The sequence below is a fragment of the Diabrotica virgifera genome, chromosome 5 (assembly GCF_917563875.1).
Source record: "Diabrotica virgifera virgifera chromosome 5, PGI_DIABVI_V3a".
Classification (NCBI taxonomy): Eukaryota; Metazoa; Arthropoda; class Insecta; order Coleoptera; family Chrysomelidae; genus Diabrotica; species Diabrotica virgifera.
The window spans coordinates 261,409,885-261,434,904 of NC_065447.1; the positions used below are offsets into that span (position 1 = coordinate 261,409,885).

The 25,020-nt window shown below is 31.9% G+C and overlaps 1 protein-coding gene across 1 annotated transcript in view; it reads left to right on the top strand.

The window, feature by feature from the left end:
* The window catches only part of LOC114329670 (uncharacterized), a 634,276-nt gene that overhangs the window by 189,717 nt on the left and 419,539 nt on the right, over window positions 1-25,020 (top strand). Inside the window, exon 3 of the mRNA XM_028278866.2 lies at window positions 5,019-5,047. The gene's annotated coding sequence lies outside the window, so the exon portion shown is untranslated. The remainder of the gene's footprint in view (window positions 1-5,018; window positions 5,048-25,020) is intronic.

Consider the following 25,020-nt stretch of genomic DNA (forward strand, 5'->3'; position numbering starts at 1 on the left):
TACCCTCTCATCCATCGTATCATCCCTTAATTTTTTTTAATTACTTCCACCTTTTTGTATTTTATATTTGGATTCTAATCTTTGTACTAATTTCAAAAATGTATAACACATTATGCTTAAAGTGATTAGTTTATGAGAAAAATAAATACAAAAGCAAGAAAAGTGTATTCAAAAAATTATTTTTTTAACAATTTTATTACATACAAACATTTAGAATGAACATTTCACTACCAAAAATTTTATCAAAAATTATTCAAAATTTTGCGAACAATAATTATTATTCAATATTTCAAAAGTCATTTTGAATAATTATTGTTAAAATTTTTGTAGTGAAATTTTCATTCTAAATGTTTGTAGGTAATAAAATCCAGTTTTCTTGCTTTTTCAATCCAGTTTTCTTGCTTTTGTATTTATTTTTTTTTATAAACTAATCACTTTAAGCATCATGTGCTATACATTTTTGAAATCAGTACAAAGAGTAGAATCCAAATATAAAATACAAAAAGGTGGAAGTAATTTTAAAAAAATTAAGGGATGATAGGGGGGATGAGAGGGTGCCTCTCCCGGCAAGCTTAAATATGGCATAATGTCTCCCTCTTCAAATATTATTTGACGTGTTTTTGCGTTTTTTTCTTAAAAAGCAGTGGTTCAAAAGTTATTTAAGGTGCATAGTTTTATCTGAAGAACACTTTATGTACAAAATAATTTTTTTATCTTAATTGTAGTCCCATCGTAATTATTCTGAACTAATTGTCTTTACTTTTACAATTTTTATGCTTTTTGCTAATATTATGCCTAGTCTCTTATTTGCTAATATTATCCCTAGTAATTGTTTTTTAATAAGCATACTTAGCAATAAAAGCCAATGAAAAAGCAACTAGAGTGGTATATACAGATTGGCATGTATGGTGTGGTGACTGTCCAAAACCTTACATCGGTCAAACTTGCAGAAGCTTTGACTAACGTATAGCAGAACACAAAAGTGTCTTCAATAATAGAAAAATAGATTTTACGTGCGCACTTCAACAGCTAGATCATAATCATTTTTTAATGAACAGTTTCAAATTCTTTATATTCAAAATTAAGCCCTTCAGCAATCTTTATTATATAATTGATGGATTCGACCGTTACTTGATGGAAGTTCATTTTATCTCACAATAAAACACTGAAAAACGTTTGTTTTCTATACTTCCACAAAATTTATTACAACTATTTTATTGCTACAGCTGTTTCGGCAAAGTGCCTTTCTCAAGTGATATATTTTACAATGTGTTTGCCTTTTTAAGTCTTTAACTGAAGAGGTTGAGGAGTGGGGAGCTGTTTGTCTCGAGTTGGTCATTCAGAATTATATCTGTATTTTTCAATTTATTAATTTCCATTGATTCTAAAAGTGATAGCTTTAGGCCTTTATTTTGAATATGTAGAATTTGAAACTTTTCATTGAAAGAATGATTATGATCTAGAAGGTGAAGTGCGTATGTAGAAGTGTCTGTTTTTCTATTGTTGAAAGCCCTTTTGTGTTCTGCTATCCGTTTGTTAAAAGTTCTGCCAGTTTGACCGATGTAAGTTTTCGGACAGTCACCACAAGTTAGTTTGTACACACCACTCTGTAGTTGCTTTCTCTTTCGGCTTTTATTGTTTTTAATATGTTTGCTTAAGTTGTTTTTAGTTCTGAAAGCTGGTGTTCTTCCTTTCTTTTTTATCATCATCATCCAGCCTCAAAAGTCCACTGCTGAACATAGGCCTCCTCCCCTCGTTTCCAACCCCATCTATCCTGCGCCGCCCTCATCCAGTTTTTATTTACCTTTCTTAAGTCGTCAGTCCATCTTGTAGGCGGTCGACCGACGCTTCTCTTGTCTTCTCTTGGCCTCCATTCCAATAACCTCTTCGTCCATCGCCCATCTGTCATTCTGGCTACGTGTCCTGCCCATCTCCACTTCAACCTGGCTATCCTCTCGATGACGTCAGTCACCTTTGTTCTTCTCCTGATTTCTTCGTTTCTGATTTTGTCTCGCAGAGTTATTCCTAACATTGACCGCTCCATTCTTCTCTGCGTGACTCTTAGTTTAGTAGCCGAGGCTTTAGTTAAGGTAAGTGTTTCTGATCCGTACGTCAAGACTGGGAGGACGCACTGATCGAATTCTTTTTTATGTATCTGGCTATTTTTGTTGTTATTTTGCCAGTATATGTGAGAGAGCAGAAGGTACTGGGTTCTTTCTGTGGTGGTGGATACACTAATTTCAAGGCTTTCTTATGGAGTTTTTGGTTTAAAATGTTGTTAACTGTTTGTTCGTTATAGCCATTGTTTACTGCTATTTGTCTAATGATATTTAGTTCTGTGTCGAAGTTATTTTTTGTCATAGGAATTTCTGTCAGTCTATGTATCATGCTATGGTAGGCTGCTAATTTGTGTTGTGTAGGATGGGATGATGAATTGTGTATAGTTGTGTAAGTATGGGTAGGTTTATGATATACGGAGAACTTATGTTTGTTGTGTAGTCTGGTAATCGTTACATCTAGAAAGTTTATGGAATTATTCTGTTCTGTTTCTATTGTGAACTCAATATTACTATGAAGTGAATTAATGTATGATAGAAATTGGTCAAGTGGTCTGTTAGTTCCTGTAAAGCAGACTAGTATGCCATCCACGTATCTCCACCAATATAAGAACTGTTTAAATACGGGGTATTTAGAAATTGTTGTTTCAAGTTGGTTCATAAATATATCTGATAGTAATGGGCTTAGAGGATTACCAATAATAAGTCCTGCACTGTTGTTTGTGTAAATTTGATTATTGAATTCAAAATAGTCTTGATTTATGCAAATTTCAAGAAGGTGTAAAATTTCAGATGCAATGATCGGATTTGTACTATTATGTTCTAAAATGTTTTTAACTACAACAAAAGTTTCTGTAGGAGGAACACTAGGAAAAATATTTTTTACGTCAAATGAAATTAGTCTGGAGTTGTTGGGCAATTGAAAATGTTTTATTTTATTAACTAGTTCTAGTGTATTTTTTACGGTGAATTTAGGTGAAAATTTAGTGTATTCTGTAATAATATCTGACAGTTTTTTTGAAAGTTTATATGACGGAGCTGTATAAAAAGAAACTACAGGTCTTATTGGGTGGTCAGGTTTGTGTAGTTTAATAAAAGAGTATAATTGAGGGGGTTGTGGGTTCATAATATTAAGGTATTTCTGTTCTGTTGGATTTAGTATTGATTTTGAATTTTCAATGGCTAGTTTAATTTGTTTTCGGTATTTTTCTGTGGGGTGTTTGTTTAGTGTTATACTATTTTGGTTATTTAAAAATTCTATTTTTTTGTTATTATAGTCACTTTTATCGATAGCAATAGTAGTGTTACCTTTGTCTGCTTTTGTAAATATTATGTCATGTTTTACTGATTTATTTTTAATTGAAACGGCTATTTGGTTTTCTTTGTAACACGAATTATTAGTTTCACTACCTACATCGGTAATAGATTTTGCAATGATGCTTTTTTCTATGTTCTTGGCAGTTTTATTTAACGCTACTTCACATTCTACACCTAAATATTCTAAATTTTTTTGAACTTTTAGAGAAAGGATTCAAACACAACTTGCCTCAACATAATAATCATTTGATTTGATTGAATAATCAGACTAATTTCATTTGACGTAAAAAATCTTTTTCCTAGTGTTCCTCCTACAGAAAATTTTGTTTTAGTTAAAAACCTTTTAGAACATAATAGTACAAATCCGACCATTGCATCTGAAATTTTACACCTTCTTGAAATTTGCATAAATCAAGACTATTTTGAATTCAATAATCAAATTTACACAAACAACAGTGCAGGACTTATTATGGGTAATCCTCTAAGCCCATTACTATCAGATATATTTATGAACCAACTTGAAACAACAATTTCTAAACACCCCGTATTTAAACAGTTCTTATATTGGTGGAGATACGTGGATGACATACCAGTCTGCTTTACAGGAACTCACAGACAACTTGACCAATTTCTATCATACATTAATTCACTTCATAGTAATATTGAGTTCACAATAGAAACAGAACAGAATAATTCCATAAACTTTCTAGATGTAACGATTACCAGACTACACAACAAACATAAGTTCTCCGTATATCATAAACCTACCCATACTGACACAACTATACACAATTCATCATCCCATCCTACACAACACAAATTAGCAGCCTACCATAGCATGATACATAGACTGACAGAAATTCCTATGACAAAAAATAACTTCGACACAGAACTAAATATCATTAGACAAATACCCCACTCCTCAACCTCTTCAGTTAAAGACTTAAAAAGGCAAACACATTGTAAAATATATCACTTGAGAAAGGCACTTTGCCGAAACAGCTGTAGTAATAACATAGTTGTAATAAATTTTGTGGAAGTATAGAAAACAAACGTTTTTCAGTGTTTTATTGTGAGATCTTTATTATACTTTTTCGATTTCTAAATACTTCGTTTCCTTGCCTATTAGTAATAGTAATCAATTAAAATCGATAAATTTGAGATAATTTTAGGAAACTGTCCAGCAGAAAAGCTCGTGAACCAGTTCGACAACACCACTTATCTCTTCTTCTTCTTCTGTCTCACCAATACGTATATCGGTTCGTTGAATCAGGAAGCCCCGTTTTTTCTCTAACTTATTAACATTCTTTTCACGAGCATATTATTCAATGATTGTAAATTAATGATCAAACCAGTTGGGTCTATTTTTAACCTGAGTTATTCATCTTCGAGAGATGTGATTGATGCAGGCAGGCATATATGAAGTGTCTTCGGAAATAAGATTAATGGCGATTTTTTCGAATGTGTATTAAAAAGCTGTTTGTGTTTACGAGGTTATTATGTTTAATAGGATTATTCTTTTGTTGCGGTGACAGGTGTTAAAACTGCTGTTTTTATTATGTCAATATATACACTTGAGTTACTTAAAAGTGATGTATTTTTCATAAATTAATCATGGAATAACGTGACTTTTTTCATTTTCAGGTGCAGATCTGATTGCTGCTGTGATAACGGTAAGTGATTTATCAATATTTTGTTACTTTGAAAATTAATGGTAAACCCTTCTAAACGTTACCATATTTTTAAAAACATAAAAGTTACGATATGCAAAATGCCCTCACTCTCAGGAATATTTTTTTTTTTCGTTTTTTTTTACGTTCTGATGTGATTAAAAAATAAGATTCGTTAGTCCTCCGCCCGTTCCCTCCCCTTATTGACAAAAACGTCACTTTTTCGTTTTTATTTTTTTGAGTTGAGGTGCAATCAATTTACAAATTTCAAAAAAATCACTCGCACAGTTTTTTGTAGTTCCTTAATTTAAGTGTACAATATTTGAGTGTCCCTAATTTGAACATAACCTCAAAATGCATTTCTTTTTTCGAAAAAAGCGTATAACTTTTTTTTGGAGATGGCTTCAGTCTATTTTTTGTGTTTTATGAAAAACTATGTTTGTAGTTTTTTCCAGATTTTTTTCGTAAGCTGCGCCACCTTCTAAAACCCGAAAACTGGGGTTTTAGAGGTTTTTGGGAATTTTCCCCATTTTCGTTACAATATTCATAGGATTCTTCTGTAACACCAAAACTCAAATGTAGCCAACTTATTCAGATGCACTATTATTAGTGTCCACGCCTCCAAGCCATAAAGAAAACTGGCGAGCACGTAACACCAAACCATCCTCGGCGTAGTTCTTACCTTATATCCCGATAACAAAGAAACTTTTAAAGTTTAATGATTGATGCACGTGCTATTTCAATACATGTAATAATTGCATTGGTTTGGTCTACATTTTTTTAATAAATATCCTCACTCTCAATTTCAATATCTTCATGACAGAATTCATGAAGGTGTTGCATGACTTTCTATAAATCATGATGGTTATCCGTCACTGTATCGTTTGTAAAACGTAAGTTATTCAAAACTTCTCCATTGATAGATATATCTTCTATTAAATCTGAGAGAACTTATCTGAGAGAATAAGTACAAGTTTTTAATGTTGAGCCTTGTCAAATGTCTTTTCAAAATCTACAAAACATAAGTCCGTGTCGTGATTGATGTCCATGCACCTCTTGTACCCCTACCATTTCTAAAGCCAAATTGTGTGTCACTAATTTCATATCCAAGAGTTTCAATAATAATGTTGTCTACCTTTCTTTTCTCTTGAGTTTTCTTTCTGATGTTTCTCTGAATTGCTTTGTATTTATTCAGGTATTTTGCTTTATGTTTTCTTTATTTCTACATAAATTCAAAAAAATTTACTGTCATCTAAGGTTTGGCTTTTTTCTTTTAGGGTCTTAAGGGCTAAGAATAGCCTAGTGATGGTTTTTTTTTTCAACTGAAATAAGGGCATATTAAATTTTCCCCTTTTTGGGTCAATAGTTAGAGTTTTCTCATTATCTTTTTTGATTATCCTTGAATTCCCTTTTATTTTAAATTTTGTTCCTGCATATATGTTATTTTCTTTGAGCCGCCTTATATCAATCTTTGAATCACAACCCAATCTATCAAAAACTAGACATCGATATTAACGATACACATATGGGATTCAGAAAAGGATTAGGTACAAGGGATGCTCTCTTTGCCTTGAACGTTCTAACACAGAGATGCCTAGATGTTAATCAAGAGGTACACGCCTGCTTTATAGACTTTGAAAAGACCTTTGACAAAGTACGTCACAGTAAACTCAAAGAAGTCCTGGAGAGTAAGAACATTGACACCAGAGACGTACAAATAATATTAAATCTGTACTGGAATCAGCGAGCTAATATAAAAATAGAAGACCAAACATCGGACGAAATAGAAATACGTAGAGGGGTACGACAGGGTTGTATATTGTCACCGCTCTTGTTTAATATCTACAGCGAACAAATATGCCAAGAAGCTCTCTCATATGCAAACGAAAGGATAATAGTCAATGGAGAAGTTATCAATAACATTCGATATGCTGACGATACTGTGATAATGGCAAGAACAGCGGAAGATCTACAACATCTAGTTGAAAGTATGAATGAGATATGTTATAACTACGGCATAAGGATGAACGTCAAAAAAACCAAATATATGACCTTCAGTAAGAATCTAATAAATGACACTAGTATCACAATAAACGGTACCCAACTTGAAAAAGTAAACGAATACAAATACTTGGGAACCCTTATCAACGAAACAGGTGACCAAAATCACGAGATAAAAAGACGTATTGAAATTGCCAGGTCTACTTTTATAAAAATGAAAAAATTATTTTGTAATCGTGATATTAGTATTCATCTACGAACTAGAATGTTAAAATGCTAGGTATTCAGTACTTTGCTCTACGGTGTTGAGTCATGGACTCTTAAACAGAGGAATATTAAAAAGCTTGAAAGCTTTGAGATGTGGTGCTACCGCCGTATACTAAGAATAAGTTGGGTGGATAAAATTACAAATGAAGGAGTAATACGCAGAATAAATAACGACCCAGAAGTTCTACTGAATATAAAAAAGAGAAAACTTGAATACTTAGGCCACCTGATGAGGGGACAAAAGTACACATTCCTACAAAATATAATGCAAAATATATAATGGAAAAATCCAATGACGAAGAAATCCAGGCCGTAGAAGAATGTCCTGGATGAGAAATTTAAGAGAGTGGTTTGGCTGTACCACTAACGAATTGTTCAAAACAGCAGTAAATAAAATTAGAATCGCCCTAATGATATCCAATCTCCGATAGGAGAGGCACTCAAAGAAGAAGAATATCAACCTTCTTGTCCTTGGCCAACTTTAGCTTTAAATCGCCCATTATAATATGTGTATCATGTCTTTTAGTTAGCTTTAAAACATTGCCAATTTTTTCATAGAAGGCCTTTAGGGTGTGTTCATCCTTGCCTGTAGTGGGTGCATACTTGGATTATACATATATTTATTTTACGTTTTAAATGAGAGTTCAGAGACCGCATTAGAAGTCGACTAGAGTAGAGAACAAAGTTACAGAGAAACAGCTTTTTGAGAATTCTTATCAAGCATAATGCCAACTTTCTGCCTCTGGTTGGAGTTTTTACAGGAATTATCCATTGTTCCATTTCTGACGTTACATTTTCCTGATCTTGGCCATTGTAAATCGCTAACCCTCAGTCTGTGATTCTTCAATCTGCATATTTTCCACACAGCGTTATTTAGTTTGCCTGATTGGTATAAACTTCTTACGTTTCATGTTCTAATTTTCAAAGCTACAGTGTTATTCTTATTTGTTTGACAGGGATTGTCCTTGATGACGATCTGGGAGGCCCTGTTGTATAAATCTGAATGTCCAGCCCTGTTTGATCTTGGATTCCGAGCTCCATGATCATTAAGGAAATTATCGATTACTGGTCTTGAAAAGAAGAAGTATATTGAAGAAGATTCTAAAAATTTTTTTGCCAATTAAATAGTTTAAACATTCTGATTGGTAATTTGCAAACAATTCTCAATCGTAAATGTATATAAAATTTTTATAATGCAACCACAATCTCTATTAAAATACTATCAAAAACATATAACTAGCAAACGTAATTTACAATGATATACACCTCAAGGCTAGCTCATAGACTTGATAACATCTTCATAATCACATTCTATAGAGGGTCAATTGCATTAATAATTTCCCTCTGGGTGAAATTTTTGCATGCATGTATTGAGGTGTTAGTAGGTAAACTAATATGTCGGCGTTTGTAAGTAATATAATAAAAAAAAAACAGTTATTTCTGCTGTGTGAAGTTGTGTGTGACACACATTGAACAAAAAGTAATTGTCAGTGTTTTTGCTGCAATAATTATTATTCGTTATGATGTTCTATTACAAAATCAAAACGAATCGGTGTCAATCAAAACAGGAAAAAGATAATTGTAGAAGATATTGTTGATTAGAAATAGTTTTGCGAATCAGTTACGAATAAAAACAACAATAATTTAAATAGTGTCAACAATAATTAAAATAATTTAAATAGGAGTTATATTTGCGGTCGGACAGACAGACGGGCAGACAGCCTAGGTCAAATTTCTCACCTTTAGTACCATCATTGGATTATAAGCTTTCATTTGACACCTCATCGGAGAAGTTGTGATCACAGACAGACAGACAGACAGACGGACAGACGGACGTGGATAATTCAAAGTTTTCACATTTTTTCAAAATTGGGTGAAAACAATAAAGTTTTAAAACACCCTCGAATCTCTAGAAGATAATGTACCTTAGCAGTAATCCTGGGCATCAGATACTTCGGGGGTCAGCTCTGATGACGTATTCGTGTTTAACGAGCACAAAAACCCCCTAATAACAAAATTTGGCCCTTAATTATATTGATTTTGACATGTATATATTGATTCATAAATGGATGTATTTTATGAACTTTCAAATGCAATTATGTATTTCCAGCCATTTTTTATCGTAATTTTTTTTCTGATGGTCATCCTGAACACAATGCAAAAAGTTGCAAGTCTTTAGGTGCTTTATTTAAAAATCGATTTATTTTTTCTTACATATCTTGGCCTATTTATTGTAGTTTGTGGGTATCATTGTCACTGTGTGATAAAATAACAGTATAATCAATCACGTAACACTTCCACATTATCACGTATTAGATTTTGTATTAGCTCATAAACTTTATAACCCGCACAATAAAACAATGGTTGTGAATATGGTTTTTAACAAAATTGTGAATAGTCTGAAACATTCATGACACGAGTACCGTTTTAGAGACTTTAATGCTATAATCAAGTACAATTGAAAAAGCGCTATGGGAGGTCGAAGTGTTTGACAAACATTCATGAAGCTAACCCGAAGGTACGATTATTAAATCAACACGTGGACTATTTCCGACAGCCTAAAACTTCCGGGTTTGTTATTGAACGTGTTAATAACAGGTATTTGACATACTTCTCTTTAGATTTATTCCAATACTGTTATTGTTTGCAATATTGCTGTTATCTCGAAAAGGGCACATAATCGCCAAATTTCCAATCTTTCGTGAACTTAACATAAAAGTAAAATACACACAGCTTAAAAGTCTTGGGATATTTTAAAAAAAGGACGTAACTTCTTCTTTAATTATTTTGGATAAATAATATTTGACTTTTAGATAGTACATAGTATTTAAGGTACAACAAAATTTGTATGTCAAAAATAACGAGAATACCTTTCAGAAATGTCAAAAATATCGAGAACTACAAAAAATTAGGTAATTACAAAACATGGTCGTAATAAAAAAAAATAATGTGTGTGTACTTTGTACGCAAGGAGTAATTAAAAAATAATTGTGTCGTAATTAAAATAAAAAATTATTGTTTATTCTCACATGTTGAGGCATTATGGCATACAGAGTTGCACAATACGTTTGACCTTTTACACTTACATGGTTTTGAAGAGCATTTTTTATTGCAGTGGTATTTTATAAATCCTTGTCCTCCAAATTTAAAATATTTTGTACTAATTTCTCTTAGAGACAGAGACAGCTTAACGTCTGGAACATCTTCGAAATTACGAAAATTCTCTTTGCATTCTCTTATTTGATTTCTTGAAGAAAGTGTGTTTATTGTTCCGTATTTCGTACCAACTCTATATAAACTGTCAATTATTGTTTTATCTTGTATGATACCCAAAATATTTTGAGCATCTCCTTCGAACGCGTTCGAGCATGCGTTGTGCACAGACAGAAAAGATTAAAATAAATAAAGAAAATGCGATTGAAAGTCTTCATGCCCAGAATAATGCTATGAAACAATTAAGTGAAAAAAAATGTCCTCAAATTTCGATCGGAAAAACTGTAACAATACCCATCTCCAGCTTTGATAGAGCCAAAGGAGATGCTTGAAATATTTTGGGTATCATACATACAAGATAAAACAATTGACGGTTTATATAGAGTTAGTACGAAATATGGAACAATAAACACACTTTTTTCAAGAAATCAAATAGGAGAACGCAAAGAGAAATTTCCTAATTTCGAAGATGTTCCAGACGTTAAGCTGTCTCTGTCTCTAAAAGAAATTAGTACAAAAGCTTCTAAATTTCGAGGACAAGGATTTACAAAATACTACTGCAATAAGAAATGCTCTTCCAAATTACGTAAGTGTAAAAGATCTAACGTATTGTGCAATTGTCTAAATGCCATAATGATCTAACGTATTGTCTAAATGCCATAATGCCTCAACATGTGAGAATAAACACTATTTTTTTTAATTACGACAATATAAAAAAATAACGTTTTATTTAACCTAATCTAACAAACTACGACATTTTAATAACTGATCGGGGTTTGACTAGTCAAACCCCGATTTCATAAAATTTAATTTCGACCTTTGCCTGACCAACTTAGTATCTCCTAGGTTTCACTAGTCAAAGGCCGAAACTGTAATTTATTTCGGGCTTTGACTAAGACCGTCAGTCAGACCTGAGGATTGCCTAGTCAAACGTAGGAGTGCCTAAAATTCGGGCTTTGAATATAACATATACATTGTGTATACTGTATACTATACAGGGTGAGGCAAATAAAGGGCCTATTAGAAATATCTCGAGAACTAAAGGCAACAGAATCACGGAAATTGGAATAAAGGGGTTTTGAAGGATCATCTATTAAATGAAAATATTTTCATCTCTTTGCAACTTCCGGTTATACCGAAAGTTGCTTATAACTTCGTTTTTTTAATGGGACACCCTGTATATTTTTACATATTTGGATTCTCTTCGATGTCGTCTTTCTTAAAATATGAGGTTTTGTAATATTATACAGGGTATTTTAAAAGATAATTACGTTTTTTATTAATTTCGTAGCAAAATTAACACCCTGTAGAATTGTAGTAGTTTGACATCTAAAACTCTACTAACGTTCAAATGATTTTTAATATACTCTACTATTGTTAATAATCATTAGCATAGCTAAATTTTTAATTTTAGTATACAGGGTTGGTCGAAACTCAGAATGAGTATTTTCTGAGTTTTCTTAAATGGAACACCCTGTATTTTAGTATTGTAATGAAATGATATTTTATGGTACTTTTTTATTTCTTAAGCATTCCCTATACTTAACTGCTTTAATTTGTGCTTAATTGTTAATCGCACCAACAATCTTAACTACGTAGGTATTTTGATAGCTAAACCATTATTGGTAATTTTAAGGACCAGTCTGGATTAATATGTATTTATTTCTGAAAAACTATTTAGGATTGAGTGTTTTCACGGCCAACCTAATATAATAACCTCTTTTCCTTGAAAGAGTAGCATTGAACTACATACTGTCAGAACTACATACTGTCAGTGTGCGCAGGCGCGCGGATCATGTACAATTTTACCCTCAATCGATTCGCCGCTAAAGAAGAATATCTTCACAAAACGTAATTATCTTTTAAAATACCATGTATAATATTACAAAACCTCATATTTTAAGAAACAAGACATCGAAGAGAATCCAAAAATGTAAAAATATACAGGGTGTCCCATTTAAAAAAACGAAGTTATAAGCAACTTCCGGTATAACCGGAAGTTGCAAAGAGATGAAAATATTTTCATTTAATAGATCATCCTTCAAAACCCCTTTATTCCAATTTTTATGATTCTGTTGCTTTTAGTTCTCGAGATATTTCTAATAGGCCAGTTATCTGCCTCACCCTATATCCTACACACATTGTACGTTTCACTTTATGGTGTAATTTAATTTGTTTGAAAATTAAATATGACGCATGGGCAAAGATAAAATGGAACAACTATAATAAATTATATGAATTAACTATATTAAATATAACTACAAAATTTCTTATTCGTATTTTTTAGTATTCCTGGTTTTCTTTTTATATTTTTCTATGTTAATTAGATGATTTTTATGTGTGCTATCACGTCTTTTATGGTATTTTTTTACTTCTGCCCATTGTCATTTCAACCATTTGCATTTCACTTATTTCATTTTGTATTTTCTTTGCTTATCTACGATTTTGTACATCGTTCACTCATTATCTTTGTTTTTATGTTGACAAATCTAAAATTTCCTTAGCCATGTATTATATCTATTTGTATCGCTGGTATCAGAATTTTTTTTATCTGTATCCCATTTCTTGTATCCGTTTAAGTATTTTGCACAATTTTATTTTAATAGAAGAGGACTTTTGTTTAACAGTATTTTGCAGGATTTATAATCCGTACTTTACTCAAGACAGCTTTTATACCCTTTTACAACTTTTGCCGACTGTAATGTCCTCCATCATATTTTAATACTTATACACAACCTTTATTGCTCAAGAAATTTGTTAGGGTCAATGTCTCTACCTCTTTAACAACTAATCTATTGTTTAACTTTTTGCTTAAAGAGTTCATGTGTTTGTCGGTATTTTAATAAGATCGTAGAAACACATTCCAAACAGCGCTATTATGAAACATTAATTCTCGAATAATTATATTTCTCACATTAGTCTTATAATCGTTAAAATATGAACAATTTTAAGAATATAACTTACCAACTAATTAAAACTGCTGGAAAAAACTAAAGTTCTTTCACAACTGTTCTAGCTCATTAATCAAAAGGCTTTTCTAAGAAGCCTGAAGACATAATAATATCTCTTTAATTTGTAGCGTGAAAAGCATATTGGACCAAAGATTAAACTATGATTATTTAAAAAAAAAGCGAGTTTTAAATAACTGTATCTGACAAATAGACGAACATTTGTTTTCAGAAAAAAGCTATTACTAAACTAAAGCTATTAGAAATAATTGTTCTATTTAATGGTTCTCTCGTACGTTAAAGATTTTGCTATCTGCACTATAAACTAATAGTCTGGGCTGATTATCGGAGAATAGGCCATTTTTGGGAAAAGTTATTTACCAGCAATGTTATTGCTGCAATCGAATCTTATGATTGTATATATTAATAATATAGATATGCAAAGTCCTCAGATAGTGTGCTACTTTTTTTATAAACAAAATGGCGCCCGAAAACCGTGTTTTTTTCAATTTTTGCTCTATAACTCCAAAGATTTTAACTTTAGACCAAAAACACTCACATAAAAATTCACCGCAATTAAATTCTGCATAGAGACGGGTTTTTTCCGATTTACTTCGATGAAAACTTTCCCCGGAAAAAGCGGGTTTTTCCAACAAAATCTTTAATTTTCAACTAAACTTTTAGATAAGTAGTTGTTAATCAATAATTAAATAACTTGGTAACGTAAAAGCCCTTTCCGTATATATTATAATTCCATAAGGCGATAAAAATTGAATGACCAGTTTAGCAACAATTGAAATGTTAATTAAAAATTTACGGTCGCTATAATAACGGCAATAATTATGACGCATAAGAATAACTATGATTTTTTCATAAAAAGGCACTATACCTATCTAATTTACTTTACAGAATTGAAATTGGACTATTTAAGCCGCCTCAGGAATATTTTAAAATTATAAAAAAATTTTTGGCTTATAAACAAATAGAATATCTCGGGAAATATTAAACTAAATTAAATTATTAAAACGGTATTCGAAAGACAGCGGCAGGACGCTTCTTCTAAAAGAAAAAAAGTTTAATTATGATGAGTGGTTCCTGAGATACAACCGGTTAAAGTTGACCGAAATTTACGGCAAAGATATAAACAATAGGATCATAATATTCAAACCATCACCTTTTTACTTTTGTCCTCTTTCTCCACACCAATTTTCATATCTTTAAAATTCTCATAACATATATTATTATAATAAAAACTATCGATAATACGTGTGAAAATTGCTAAAAATAGCAAAATTCCAATCAAAAATTAGGTTGGAGAAAATGTAACCCTCAAAGTTCAAAATCGGTATACGTTAAAAAAAATGCATTTTTTCGGCTTCCCATGGAGCAATTTTCGTCATTCTTTTTTTGCTCCTAAGTAACTCGAGTAGAGCCATCGAACTAACGCAATAATAAATGTCAAACTTGCTTTTGTTTTGTTATAATAAATTAATTTATTTATTATAACACAATATTTTAATTTGTTTAAACAAAAATTGTTAAATAATTATACAGCCTTCAAATGAGAATATTTATGTTTTTAACTTTAAAAGGTACACTTGTAGTAAGTTTATCTAAAAAAAAGCCTACAACTGGAAAAAATATGTAATTTTCTGTTCTTATAAATAAATTAATCTATTATAACAAAACAAAAGCAAGCTTGACATTTAATAATGCATTAGTTCGATAGCTCTACTCGAGTTATTACGGAACAAAAAAAAGAATGAAGGAAATTGCTCCATTAGAAGCTGAGAAAATGCATTTTGTTAACGTATACCGATTTTGAACTTTGAGGGTTACATTTTCTCCAACCTAATTTTTGGCAATTTTCACACGTATTATCGATAGTTTTTATTATAATAATATATGTTATGGGGATTTTAAAGATATGAAAATTGGTGTGGAGAAAGAGGACAAAAATAAAAAGGTGATGGTTTGAAAATTATGATCCTATTGTTTATATCTTTGCCGCAAATTCCGGTCAACTTTGACCGGTTGTATCTCAGGAACCACTCTTCATAATTAAACGTTTTTTCTTTTAAAAGAAGTGTCCTGCCGCTGCCTTTCGAATACCGTTCTCACAATTTAATTTAGTTTAATATTTCCCGAGATATTTTATTTGTTTATAAACCAAAAAATTGTTTATAATTTTAAAATATTCCTGAGGCCGCTTAAATAGTCCAATTTCAATTCTGTATAGTACGTTAGATAGGTATAGTGTCTTTTTATGAAAAAATCATAGTTATTCTTATGCATAATAATTGTTGTCGTTATTATAGCGACCGTAAATTTTTAATTAACATTTTAATTGTTGCTAAACTGTTCATTCAATTTCCATAAACTTCTGGAATTATAATATATGTGGAAAGGGCTTTTACGTTGACAAGTTATTTAATTATTGCTTAACAACTACTTATCTAAAAGTTTAGTTGAAAATTAAAGATTCTGTTGGAAAAACCCGCTTTTTCCGGGGAAAGTTTTTGTCAAAGTAAATCGGAAAAAACACGCCTCCATGCAGAATTTAATTTCGGTGAATTTTTATTTGAGTGTTTTTGGTCTAAAGTTAAAATATTTGGAGTTATAGAGCAAAAATTGAAAAAACACGATTTTTGGGCGCCATTTTGTTTATAAAAAAAAGTAGCACACTATCTGCCGACTTTGCATATCTATATTATTAATACATACAATAATAAGATTCGATTCCAGCAATAAAATTGCTGGTAAATAACTTTTCCTTGTATTTTGCTAATTAGCCCAGAGTAAATGGGTAATAAGCAATTTGGATTTAGAAATGGTCTAGGAACTAGAGAAGCACTATTTTGTATGCGCGTTCTATTACAAAAAAGTTGTGAATTCCGAAAGAACGTTTCATCGACTTCGAGAAGGCATTCGACCGAGTACAACATGATACACTTTTCGATTGCCTGCAGGCAGCAGGACTTGACCACTACGATATAGGACTGCTGAAATACTTATATTACAATCAAGTAGCCTCTATCCAAATTGTAGACAGTCGTACTGAAAAACTGCCGATAAAACGTGGAGTACGGCAAGGTTCTGTTTTATCACCCACCCTTTTTAATATGTACTCTGAAGAAATCTTTATGGAGGCTTTGGATGACAGACAAGAGGGAGTAAGGCTAGGCGGAGAAGTAATCAACAATATTAGATGCGCAGACGATATAGCCGTTCTTGCTGAAAATTTACAAGATCTTCAGACACTACTAAATCTAGTCAGTGAAGCAAGTTATCGGAGAGGCCTTAAAATCAACATTTCAAAGACAAAGTGGATGGCAGTTGGAGAGATTAATATAGATCAAGGTCAGCTTTCTCTTGATGGAGAGGGGTTAGAACGGGTAAATCATTTCAAGTACCTTGGCAACTGGTTAAATGTAAATTGTGACTATGATGAAGAGATAATAACTAGGATCGAGATATCACGGAAGGCTTTTATAACCTGGAAACCAGTTTTATGTAACAGAAACCTGTTGATGAATATTCGAAAGAAGGTGCTGAAATGTTATGTGTGGTCTATCCTATTGTATGGTTGTAGACATGGACGTTAACAACCACAATGCTAAACAAAATAGAAGCATTCGAATTGTGGTGCGATCGACGAATTCTAAAGATATCGTGGGTTTTGCACACTTCCAATGAAGATGTTCTTCAAATGCTGAATTCAGAACGTCTGCTCATAAGCATTATAAAGAGGAGAAAAACAGAATACTTTGGCCATATAATTAGAGAACCTAAATACCATCTACTTCGCCTTATAATACAAGGAAAAGTGGAGGGAAAGAGATGGATTGGTCGAAAGGAACTTTCATGGCTGCGTAATATTAGACAACGGTGTGGCTGCACAGTAGAAGAATTATTTCGCGCAGCAGCCGATAGAGAGAGATTTCAAGAAATTGTAAACATGATGACGGCCAACGTCTGAATACAGACACGGCACCTAAAGAAGAAGAAGATACAATAATAACACATCATTAAAAACAATAGGAAAATCACCTAGAGTATTAAAAATGAACATTAAAAATCAAAGGGTTCCAAAACAAGGATCCCTGTAGTAGTCCGTGTGCCGATGAGCGAGGTATCCATAAGTTATTTCTTGACACGGAGTAGTTTGTAACTTAATCCTTGTCCTCAGACGGTATCATATCCAGCTGATAGATCAATGTAAGCATCGGATGTTTTCAGCTTTCTTTGAACACCTCTATTTCAATGTGTGTTGTTAGAGATAGGATCTGATCTACTACAGTGTGAACCCTCCTTATTCAGTGGGTATCAATTCAAATATGTTTGTACTAATTCTGTTGAAGATAAAGTGTTCCAACAGTTTAGAGACAGCTCAGCAGTACAATCGGTTGGTAGTTTTGAGGTTAATCATTTGCTTTGCTCCCATTATTTGAGTATTATAAAGATCAATATCATCTCTAGGGTTTCAACTTTATCAAAGCTGAATACAAATAAACTCTACAGATAATAAAACTCGTGCAAGAAAATGTTCAAACCTTAATGACAATAACCAATACTCTTATCATGAATTTATTTTTTTGTCGTTTATAACAAATTTAATTACATTGTACTGAGATTTGCTATCTATGTATTATAATAAATACAATATTACGGTATTCTCAGTCAGTGACTACCCGTGGAGTTGTTCTACTAACCGATAGACTCATTTTCATAATAAATAAATCGCATTGATAATGATTTAAATGGGAAACTAGTTCCCGATACCGTCTTTCACGCGTTATTAACATATATATATATTGCCGATAGAAGAAATTGTTGCTATAAATCATAATTGCAATACATATTACTGTGCGTTTGTTGAAGACGTATATTATGTTCTCTGCAAGTTTAAACGCATAGATTTATTTATAGCTAGACTTATTATACACTGGGGTGCAAAATTAACCAGACAACTTAAAAATTGGTCATTTTTGATATTTCGATTTTGCTAAACCTCTTGTCAGATTTAAGTGATTTTTTAATATGTTATAGCCTTATTCTTTAACAATATCGCTGTAATAATATTGTTGCTTAACAGGTAAATTTTCATTGTATACCGGGTGTACCAATGAAAGTCTGTTTTTCTCTCAAACTTCGCAACACTCTGTTGAATATTCCAGCATTTCTAAAATACCCAAATTAAAACCCAACTACAGCCTCATGTTTTCTCAACATTCTGTTTTTTGCTTCACTCGCTTATGTTGGACCATAAAAAAGTTCGGTACTTTAATTAGCCATGTTTTTCATCAATGCAGGGTCTTTTTAAATAAGTATGGCAAACTTTAAGGGGCAATTCTACATGAAAAAATAATGACAGTTTGCTTTATAAACCTATGTCCGCAAATGCTTCGTTTCTGAGGTAGAGGGTGTTGAAGTTTTTCTTACAAACTAAAGGTTTATTTATTGCTTTTAAATCCGGTTTAGATATGCAAATGAAATTTGGTGGATTTTAAGACGTAGTTATTATACATTTTTTTATATATAAGTAAGAATTTAATATTCACCATTGGCAGGCATACGGGTAATATGAGCCGTCATATTACCCGTAGGCGCGCCAATGTTGAATATTAAATTCTTAGTCGTGTGTCAAAAAATGTGCAATAACTACTTCTTAAAACCCACCAAATTTCATTTGCATATCTCAATCGGTTCTAAAGTAATTAATAAATCGCCAGTTTGTAAGAAAAATTTCAACACCTCCTATCTCGGAAACGAAGCATTTGCAGACATACCGTTTATAAAGCAAACTGTCATTATTTTTTCATGCAGAATTACCCCTTAAAGTTTTCCATAGTTATTTAAAAAGATCCTGTTTTGATGAGAAACATGGCTAGATGTTAAAGTACCTAACTTTTCTATGGTCTAACATAAGCTAATGAATCAAAAAACAAAATGTTCAGAAAACATGAGGCTACAGTTGGATTTTAATTTCAGTATTTTATAAGTGCTAGAATATTCCACAGGGTGATACGAACTTTGAGAAAAAAACACAGTTTGATTGGTACAACCGGTATACAACGAAAATTTAACTGTTTACAACAATACTATTACAGCGATATTGTTAACGAATAAGGATATAACATATTAAAAAAATCGCTTAAATCGGACAACGGGTTTAGGAAATGCGAGACATCAAAAAAGACCCATTTTTAAGGTGTCCGGTTAATTTTGTACCCCAGTGTAATAATCGTAAAATGGAAGCTACTTTTTCGACAAATCGGAAGCAGTTTTCAGAATACAAGCTTTGATAACTTTTTACACTATTTTTAACAAGCGACATTTTTACTTTAATAAAATAATTATAAATATACTTTTATAAAAATAAATCAGGTAATAATTAATCAGGTTGTAACCAATATTTTACAAATAAATATACAACAAAAATTTGTGTCAAAAACCTAAACCTTTTCATAAATTTCTTAACGTGGAACTGTTTTTAATGGTGAGCAAACAAGATAAAACTGCTAGGCAAACAAACATTTACGGGTAAAATGTGCAGTTCACATGAAATATACAGGGTGTGCCGAAAATATTGGTCATAATATATACCACAGATTCTGGGGTCAAAAATATGATAATTCAACCTAACTTACCTTAGTCCAAATATGCACAAAAAAGTTATAGCCCTTTGAAGTTACAAAATGAAAATTAATTTTTTTCAATATTTCGAAAACTATTAGAGATTTTTTATTGAAAATAGACGTGTGGCATTCTTATGGCAGGAGCAATTTAACAAAAAATTATAGTGAAATTTGTGCACCCCATATAAATTATATGGGGGTTTTGTTTCCTTAAACCCCCCTAAACTTTTTGGTATGTTCGTATTAAATTATTCTTAAAGTATTATTAGTTAAACACAGTGTTTTGAAACTTTTTTGCCTCTTAGTGCTTTCTCGAAAAGCCAGTTTATATCGAGATATTTTGAATATTTGTCAAACCCACCACCTATTTGTATATGGTTAAGTACGATTATAGAGACCTGGTACATAATATGAAAAATCTATAATTTACATTTTTATAATATGAAAATATACTAAGAGGCAAAAAAGTTTTAAAAGCACTGTGTTTAACCAATGGTACCGCAATAAAAGTTTAATTAAAACGTACACAAATATTTGGGGGGTTTAAAGAACGAAACCCCATACAATTTTTATGTAAACATATTAAAAAAGAAGCCGCATCTTGATAAAAACTGGTTTATCGAAAAAATACTAACTGGCAAAAATTTTATAAAAATATCGTGTCTAACTATTGGTACCATAATAAAAATTAATTGGAACATACACAAAAGTTTGGGAGGGGTTTAAGGGAAAAAACCCCATAAAATTTTTATGGTGTGCACAAATTTTACTATAATTTTTTGCTAAGATGCTCCTGCCATAAGATGCCACATGCCTATTTTCAATAAAAAATCTCTAATAGTTTTCGTAATATATATTGGAAAAAATTGATTTTCATTTTGTAAATTTAAAGGGCTATACCTTTTTTATGTGCACATTTGTACCAAGGTAAGTTAGGTTCGATCAATATATTTTTGACCTCAAAATCTATGGTATAATTTATGACTAATCTTTTCGGGACACCCTGTATACAAAAGGTTTACTGTACATAACCTCTTATCGAGACTGTAAAATGGGTTTATAAAAGGATTTTTTAAATCAATTTAAAAATTATTTGTTTCATATTTTCATTAAGAGGCCAATTTTTTTTTTCGTACTCCTTACTCTGTATAATAGAGAAGACCATTGGCTGTCAAGTGTCTAACGATAATCCAAAACAGTCACAAACTCGTAAAATATATTTAAGTCTAATGTCTGAATCTTGTTCTTCTTGTTTATCATATCCATTCATCAATTAAATCGTTTAGAGATATTTGTTGACAAGAAGGTTGAAATATATAATATTGTTGTTGCTGTTGACATAGTTCCATTCTGCTTAATATCCGTCGTGCTAAAGAATTTCTAATTCTCTTAAAACTAAAAGTACTTCATGAACATTCACACACATACACAATAAAAACAGTCGAATAAAAGAATGTAAATAAAGTGATACAAAAAGCCATAATTTGTTTACATGCAACAACTTTATATATAAACCATGTAAAACATTTTCCAGTTATAAAAATAAAACTGTCGGTCAGTGGAACATTTCCAGCGGTACCGTAACATTCTTAACAATTAATTTTGGTCTAGCAGGCGATGCAACATTCCCATCACACACTACGTACATACAACTTTACATACATACTCATTTTGCGCAATAATTCTAACTAAATCTAACGCCAGACATTACTTTTAGAGCAATTTCTATTGAAGAGATACGATAATGAGGTCAGCGTTGACTTTTCTTAACGACTGTGAAGAACTGATGGACTGGAACAAATTGGAATAGTTTTGTTAACTCGAGAAACTGTTAATTAACCATAAAATTAGCGATGTTAAGTGCACAAAACAATATTGAGAGCTGTCATTGTTTTAAGTGATTTAATTGTTTTTAGTCTGAACGCAACCAAAAGACCAAACTGAACACCATTTAAAAAAGTAACAGACCTGGTTTAGAGAGGAAATGTCTTTCATAAAAATAGATAAACTTACATAAATGAGCTGGACATGTGTCTCAAATAAACATTCCCACCCAAAAGAACCCTTCTGGTTTTCCTTCTTCCTTCCTGGACCCGTTTGATCAAAAAAAAACTTTTGTTATGAAGCTGAAGCTTACTTTGCCGCCCATTGTTGTTTCCTGCACGAAGTGTAAAATTTGTGTACCATTTAGAAGTTTGTACAGGTCTTTTGTTTGGTATGTCCTAAGTATACCAAGGTCTTCTCTTGGTTGCCCATATAGATTTTGTTCTTTGCAGTCCAGCGCCTCGAAACGCATAATTCATGTCTTACAGTTTGTCAGAGTATTTTACAGTCTATTAAGCTCTCCATTGTAAATACCTGTTTTATTCAGGAATTGTCTTAACTGGTGGTGGTTGCCTGGTCAATATTCCTCACTTTATTCTTGCCCCTATTGAGTAGTTCTTATGGTACAAGGTCCAACAATATAGTCTAAGAGCTAGTGAACCCTCCGACTAACGGTCTTCCTGTAAGGCTAGAAATTTGTCTAGTGATAATTCATAGCACAATCAGGCTAAAAACCATGACCTGGCAAGTATCAGCCCTGCACGTGCATCTACCAGGTGAATCGAAAAGTGCAAATTTAGGGGGTAAAATAAACTTTCTCCTGTAAAGTTTAAATTTAAGTATGTGTTTAAGTAAGTCATTTAGAAGAAATGTGTACAATGCTAGGCGATTCTGAACAGCATAAGACCTTGCCAGGCAAGGGGAAAGATTAGGGGTTTTCCTAAAATTATTTTTTTTGCATCGAGCAAAGTTTTTTTAGGTTTTTTGAATCATTCCAAAAAGGTTTTAGTGATTTTTCTCTTAGGGTAATAGTTTTTGTTATATAAGCGATTAAAAATTTTGAAAATTGCGAAATCGGCCATTTTTAACCCTAAATCGGAAATTTTACTAAAAATTGCAATGTTGCCAAGGATGGTAGATATTTTTTAAACATTGATTGATTAAATCAATCCCGAAGAGTTTTTTGCAATACAATATCGAAAACCCCTTTATTTTTTAATTGCTAATCAAGCGGGCGCGACACTGTAGTATAAGTGAGGACGTTTGAGTTTGCATAAATTTATTATCTCGATAATGGGCAAATTTGAAGATAAATCCTCAGGCAGGTCGATTTTTATTCTTAAATTAGGACTTTTTAGCATATATATAATACTAGTGACGTCATCCATCTGAGCTGGATAACGTAATCGATAATTTTTTAAATGAGAGTAGGGGTTGTGTAATAGCTCATTTGAAAGGTTATTAAATTCTCTATTCAGTAATATAAACATTAATAAAATTATTTATACAGGGTATACAAAATTTTTTTTATTAAATTAATTTAGACGAGAAGGAGAAAAAAATTTTTTGTACACCCTGCATAAATAATTATATTCGTGTTTCTATTACTGAATAGAGAATTAAATAGCATTTCAAATGAGCTATCACACGACCCCTACTCTCATTAAAAAAATCATCGATTACGTCATTACGCCCAGATGAATGACGTCACTAGTATTATATATATATGCCAAAAAGTCCTAATTTAAGAATAAAAATCGACGTGTCTGAGGATTTCTCTTCAAATTTGCCTGTTCTCGAGATAATGAATTTATGCAAACTCGAACGTCCTCACTACTCCTCACTTATACTACAGTGTCGCGCCCGCTTGATTAGCAATTAAAAAACAAAGGGGTTTTCAATATTGTATTGCAAAAAACTCTTCGGGACTTCATCAATCAATGTTTAAAGAATATCTACATTGGCAACATTGAAATTTTTAGATAAATGTCCGATTTAGGGTTAAAAATGGCCGATTTCGCAATTTTTAAAATTTTTAATTGCTTATATAACAAAAACTATTAACCTAAGAGAAAAATCACTAAAGACCTTTTCTGTTTGGAATGATCCAAAAAATTTAAAAAGCTTTGTTCGATACAAAAAATATAATTTTAGGAAAAACCCCTATTTAAACCTTACAGGGGAAAGTTTCTTTTTCCCCTATACTACAGGGCTGATGCCTGCCAGGTCATGGTTTTTAGCCTTGGTGTGCTATGAATTATCACTATACAAATTTCTAGCCTTACAGGTAGACCGTTAGTCGGAGGGTTCACTAGCTCTTAGACTAATATTATGTATGTATTTCCCATGTGTATATCCAGGAATTCCCTCCCAATATTGCTGATGGCTTTCTCGGATCCAATTCTCTACAACCCTACCTAATGCAGTCTTTGGTACTCCCAGTCAACTACGATAGCGGGTTCGTTTGATTCATTAGATTCTGTTTAAACTCATCAACTTACGAGAAAAATTACAAAAGACCATTTTTGTTTAGAATGATCCAAAGAATCTGAAATAATACTTGTCCGGGTTGAAATTTTTATTATTTTTAAAAAATCATTTTAGAAGTTATAATTCTTTAGGCACGAGGGTGAATTTTTACATTCCCTGGCGCATGCGCACACCGACAGTATGGTATTAGTCGCTACATCTTTATGTAGCGCAAATAAGGTGTGCGTGAAAAGAATATATTATTAGTGTTTTTAGTAAATATATTTATTATGATTGTTGTGTCTTTGGATTTGTCTTCCTCGGGAATAAGATATTTTATAATAATAGTAAATATATTTAAAATATTTTTGTATACTTTACTTGGTCTATTAAATTTGTCAGTATATACGAGAAATCTTTTAACCTGTCAAAGCAAAGGAAATATAGCTCAGCGGTCGAGCGTGTGACCGGAAATCGAGAGGTCCCCGGTTCGAATCCGTGTGTTTTCTATTTTCTTTTATTTTTGGTATTGTTTTAATAAAAAATTTTGGAAAGTAGTAAGTAAAAATTAGTTTAATCTTTAAATAAAATACAAATAACCTGTTGAAAGTATATT